The sequence below is a fragment of the Oncorhynchus nerka genome, linkage group LG27 (genome assembly GCF_034236695.1).
Source record: "Oncorhynchus nerka isolate Pitt River linkage group LG27, Oner_Uvic_2.0, whole genome shotgun sequence".
In the NCBI taxonomy this organism is placed as follows: domain Eukaryota; kingdom Metazoa; phylum Chordata; class Actinopteri; order Salmoniformes; family Salmonidae; genus Oncorhynchus; species Oncorhynchus nerka.
The window spans coordinates 19806698-19813269 of NC_088422.1; positions in this window are offsets into that span (position 1 = coordinate 19806698).

Sequence of the window (6572 nt, forward strand, 5' to 3'; positions counted from 1 at the left end):
ATCCTTCCAGGACACCCCGGCCAGGTCGATTAGAAAGGCCTGCTCGCTGAAGTGTTTCAAGGAGCGTTTTACAGTGATGAGTGGAGGTCGTTTGACCGCTGACCCATTACGGATGCAGGCAATGAGGCAGTGATCGCTGAGATCTTGGTTGAAGACAGCAGAGGTGTATTTAGAGGGGAAGTTGGTTAGGATGATATCTATGAGGGTGCCCGTGTTTAAGGCTTTGGGGGGGTACCTGGTAGGTTCATTGATAATTTGTGTGAGATTGAGGGCATCAAGTTTAGATTGTAGGATGGCTGGGGTGTTAAGCATATTCCAGTTTAGGTCGCCTAGCAGCACGAGCTCTGAAGATAGATGGGGGCAATCAGTTCACATATGGTGTCCAGAGCACAGCTGGGGGCAGAGGGTGGTCTATAGCAGGCGGCAACGGTGAGAGACTTGTTTTTAGAGAGGTGGATTTTTAAAAGTAGAAGTTCAAATTGTTTGGGTACAGACCTGGATAGTAGGACAGAACTCTGCAGGCTATCTTTGCAGTAGATTGCAACACCGCCCCTTTGGCAGTTCTATCTTGTCTGAAAATGTTGTAGTTTGGAATTAAAATTTCTGAATTTTTGGTGGTCTTCCTAAGCCAGGATTCAGACACAGCTAGAACATCCGGGTTGGCAGAGTGTGCTAAAGCAGTGAAAAGAACAAACTTAGGGAGGAGGCTTCTAATGTTAACATGCATGAAACCAAGGCTATTACGGTTACAGAAGTCATCAAAAGAGAGCGCCTGGGGAATAGGAGTGGAGCTAGGCACTGCAGGGCCTGGATTCACCTCTACATCGCCAGAGGAACATAGGAGGAGAAGAATAAGGGTACGGCTAAAAGCAATAAGAATTGGTCGTCTAGAACGTCTGGAACAGAGAGTAAAAGGAGGTTTCTGGGGGCGATAAAATAGCATCAAGGTATAATGTACAGACAAAGGTATGGTAGGATGTGAATACAGTGGAGGTAAACCTAGGTATTGAGTGATGAAGAGAGAGATATTGTCTCTAGAAACATCATTGAAACCAGGAGATGTCATTGCATGTGTGGGTGGTGGAACTAATAAGTTGGATAAGGTATAGTGAGCAGGACTAGAGGCTCTACAGTGAAATAAGCCAATAAACACTAACCAGAACAGCAATGGACAAGACATATTGACATTAAGGAGAGGCATCCTTAGTCGAGTGATCAAAAGGGTCCAGGGAGTGGAGAGGTTGGTTTGGGGGTCACGGCGATTTAGACAGCTAGCCAGGACATCGGTAGCAAGCTAGCATAGGATGGAGGTCTGTCACCTCTTGCGTTCCGTCAGTAGATTAGTGGGGTTCCGTGTTGTAGAGGGGATTAGTCCAAATCACACAACAACAAAAAAAATCAAAACAATAGATATAGTTATAGAGGCCCAAGAAGAAACATAATAATAATAAAAATAAATAAATTGTCCGATTGTCTATTCTGAGAGCAGCCGGTAAGACAGCTAACGGTTAGCAGGCCGCAGATGGGCGTTCAGTTAACGTCGCGACGGAGGAGCCAGCCGGATCTCCTTCGGGTAGATAACGTCGGCAGTCCAGTTGTGAAGGCCCGGTGGGGCTCCGCGTAGGCAGTAAAACGGGTCCGGATAGGTGACTGCAGCCCAGGAGTGATTGACGGAGCTCAGGAGTGATTGACGGCGCTGGCTAGCTCCGGAGTAATTGATGTTTGCTCCGGAATCGACGAAAGCAGATAGACACACGGATAGCAGCCAGCTAGCTGTGAGATCCGGGAGTGAATGTCCAGAGAGCAGTTGAAATCCAGGGACATGGAGAGAAAAATCGGTCCGGTATGTTCCGTTCCGAGCCGCACAAAACTGGCGATAGATTTTCGAGTTAAAGGATAGCTGATGACCACAAACCGTGGTTAGCTGAATACTAACGAGTTGCCAGTAAAGAAGCTAACTAGCTTCTGATTAGCTTCTGGTTAGCTCCTGGCTAGCTTCTGGCTAGCTTCTTGGAGGATTGCAGATTTGAGGTAAATAATACGTATTTATACATATCAATTGGTGAGGCAGGTTGCAGGAGAGTGTATTGAAGATGAGTTGATGGAAAATAAAAATAAAATGTATGTGAAAAAAGTTGTAAATATATATATATACACGACACGACGAGGACAAAAGACGTCTGAACTGCTATGCCATCTTGGTTAAACTTTACACCACTGGTACTGAGTAAAGGGTCTGAATACTTATGTAAATGTGATATTTCAGTTTAAACATTTTTATAAATTAGCAAACATTTCTATAAACCAGTTTTTGCTTTGTCATTGTGTGTAGATTGAAGGGGAAAAAAAGCGATTTAATACATTTTAAAATAAGGCTGTAACTAACAAAGTGGGAAAAGTCAAGGGGTCTGAATACTCTCCGAAGGCACTGTATATTCAGCCTGTAATCTTAGTAACATGACAACTAGTCTCTGGGAGTGGTCTTGGTCTAAATGGAAGGCTCTTGGTCATTTTAACAGCACACAAGGAATGTAAAGACATTCCTTGACCATTCCTTGACTGCACAGACACATCTCCAATGCATAAATCCATAGGAGTCTAAATATGTGTGCAAGCGTTAAGGGTACAGTATAACTAAAGTCCAAGTCCAGCATAAATGGTTCTCACATTTTAATGAACACCTACAGAATGTTTCAATACATTGTCTTGCATGGCCTTCATTTTGAGCCTAGATCAGCACAGTTGAAGACGTTTTAAAAATGTTAGACGCAAAAAATGTGTATGAGGGTGGTGTAAATCACCTCTTTCAAATAAAGGCGGGTGGGGTCTCAATCCAGAGCTGTGACATGATTTCCAGCGCTAGGAGCCAAACAGGAATTCCTGGCTCCCCATAGCAAGTCTCCGCTTCCTCTTCAGAGAACACAGAGCGACCTCGTAGGGGGGTGGCTGCACATTCCCCAGCTCATCTAAAGCAGCATTAACGGTATCATTGTGCAATTTGGGACTCATAATTAGGAACACAATGAGCCTAATCTGTCCATTTTGATCCCCAAATCACCATCAACACACAGATCAGTCTTCAGAAGGGGGATTCTTGCCCCAGGGCTGAAATATGCTTGAGTATTTAAATTAGACAAGCTCAAATAGTACAGCTTGTGTTAGGATGGCTCATTCATGCTCCTAGATTGTACATTAGTAGAACAAGCAGCCATTCTAGAAGGGTCTGCTGTCTGTATGAATGATCCATGTAGCCAAGGGCTGAAAAAGACTGAGTTCATAATGGACAAGAGGGAAAGGCAGGAGCAGCACAGGATGTATGATGGGTGTGGTGCAGACACAACCTAATTCTCACACACAAACAAAACGCCAGGGCTACTGGGTAAAGCATAGTTACTAAACTCATTTAGAATTCCTTTGCTCGCAGTACTGAGGCCCATTGCATTCTACAACTTGAAGATCAAATTGAGAACAAATGAAGGAAGTGATGTAAGAAGTTCCTAACTTTATCGTGGCCTAGCAGTCTTCACCTGCTAAACCAATTACCCCCTCACCGTTCAGCATTGAGGGCTCAAGAGCCTACCTCCTCTAACACCCTTTACACAGTACTGAGCCCAGTCAAATCAAGCCTAGCCATACTGCACAGGCCTGGTTACGCATCTCCCATAGTTGTTGGAACCATGCTGGAAAGAAAATATCCAAGCCAGTACAGTGTGGTTCTTCTGGCACAATAGTGTGAAAAGGGTATCCAATGGGGGAATTGACACATGATGAGGACTATCAGTGTATCAGTCACCATAAGATACTATCTATCTATCTATCTACAGTGAGCTCCAAACATATTGGGACAGTGACAAAAACATTTTTTTGGTGGTGTACTCCAGCACTTTGGATTTGAAATAATGAAATGACTATGAGGGTTAAAGTGCAGACAGCTTTAATTTGAGGGTATTTGCATCCATATAGCTTAAACCATTTAGAAATTACAGCACTTTTTGTACATAGCCCTCCCATTTTAGGGGACCAAAAGTATTCTGACGAATTCACTTGTAGTCAAAAGTTTAGTATTTGGTCCCATATTCATGGCACACAATGATTACATCAAGCTTGTAACTCTACAAACTTGTTGGATGCATTCGCTGTTTGTTTTGGTTGTTTCAGATTATTTTGTGCCCAATAGAAATGAATGGTAAATAATGTTTTGTGTCATTTTGTAAGAATAAGCATAGAATGTTTCTCAACACTTCTATATTAATGTGGATGCTACCATGATTACTGATAATCCTGAATGAATCGTGAATAATGATTGAGAAAGTTAGAGGCCTAAATATCATACCACCACCAAAATTCGAACCTTTCATGTTATTGTAATGCTAAGATGTTAACATGTCTTGGGGGCATGATTTGTGTTTCTAACTTTCTCACTCATCATTATTCATGACGCATTCAGGACTATCTGCAGTCATAATAGCATCCACATTAATGTAGAAGTGTTAAGAAACACATTCTATTCTTATTTATAATAAAAGTGACTCCAAAATGACACAATACATTATTTACCATTACTTTCTATTGGGCACAAAATAATCTGAAACACAAGCTAGAGTCACAAGCTTGAAGTAATCAATGCATGCAAGGAATATTGGACCAAATACTCAACTTTGGACTACTAATACACAAGTGAATTTGTCCCAATACTTTTGGTTCCATAAAATGGGGGGACTATGTACAAAAAGTGCTATCATTTCTGAATGGTTCACATGATATGGATGAAAATACCCTCAAATGAAGTATGACAGTTTGCCTTTTAACCTCATAGACATTGTATCACTCCAAAGTGCTGGAGTACGTAGCCCAAAAAATAACATCATTGTCACTGTCCCAATAATATTGGAGCTCACTGTATGTGACGTGCATGTTGAGCAAATTATATATTTGTGGTGAAATAATCCATCTAAAGATTAAAGTAAGCATTCAAACTAGCACGCATGCACACACACACACACACAATCTCTCTGGGAAAGAACCAGCAACCAGGATTTGTTGGGACAAATACGCCATCTAGTGGGTTGAATAAGTGTTAGGACAAGTTGTATCTACATAGATACAGTTGAAGTCGGACGTTTACATACACCTTAGCCAAATATATTAAACTCAGTTTTTCACAATTCCTGACATTTAATCCTAGTAAAAATTCACTCTTAGGTCAGTTAAGAATGTCAGAATAATAGTAGAGTGATTTATATCAGATTTTATTTCTTTCATCACATTCTAAGTGGGTCAGAAGTTTACATACACTCAATTAGTATTTGGTAGCATTGCCTTTAAATTGTTTAATTTGGGTCAAATGTTTCGGGTAGCCTTCCACAAGCTTCCCACAATAAGTTGGGTGAATTTTGACCCATTCCTCCTGACAGAGCTGCTGTAACTGGGTCAGGTTTGTAGGCCTCCTTGCTCGCACACGCTTTTTCTTTTAGTTCTGCCCACAAATTTTCTATAGGATTGAGGTTAGGGCTCTGTGATGGCCACTCCAATACCTTGACTTCGTTGTCCTTAAGCCATTTTGCCACAACTTTGGAAGTATGCTTGGGGTCATTGTCCATTTGGAAGACCCATTTGCGACCAAGCTTTGACTGATGTCTTGAGATGTTGCTTCAATATATCCACATAATTTTCCTCCTTCATGATGCCATCTATTTTGTGAAGTGCACCAGTCTCTCCTGCAGCAAAGAACCCCCACAACATGATGCTGCCACCCCCATGCTTCGCGGTTGGGATGGTGTTCTTCGGCTTGCAAGCCTCCCCCTTTTTCCTTCAAACATAATGGTGGTAATTATGGCCAACAAGTTATATTTTTGTTTCATCAGACCAGAGGACATTTCTCCAAAAAGTACGATCTTTGTCCCCCCATGTGCAGTTGAAAACCGTAGTCTGGCTTTTTTATGGAGATTTTGGAGCAGTGGCTTCTTCGTTGCCTTTCAGGTTATGTTAATATAGGACTCGTTTTACTGTGGGTATAGATACTTTTGTACCTGTTTCTTCCAGCTTCTTTACAAGGTCCTTTGCTGTTGTTCTGGGATTGATTTGCACTTTTTGCACCAAAATACGTTCGTCACTAGGAGACAGAACGCGTTTCCTTCCTGAGCGGTATGACGGCTGCGTGGTCCCATAGTGTTTATACTTGCGTACTATTGTTTTTACAGATGAACGTGGTACCTTCAGGCGTTTGGAAATTGCTCCCAAGGAGGAACTAGACTTGTGGAGGTCTACAATTTTTTTCCTGAGTTCTTGGCTGATTTCTTTTGATTTCCCCATGATGTCAAGCAAAGATGCACTGATTCTGGGTAGGCCTTGAAATACATCCACAGGTACACCTCCAAATGACTCAAATGATGTCAATTAGCATATCAGAAACTTCTGAAACCATGACATTATTTTCTGGAATCTTCCAAGCTGTTTAAAGGCACAGTCAACTTAGTGTATGTAAACTTCTTACCCACTGGAATTGTGATACAGTGAATTACAAGTGAAATAATCTGTCTGGAAACAATTGTTGGAAAAATTACTTGTTTCAT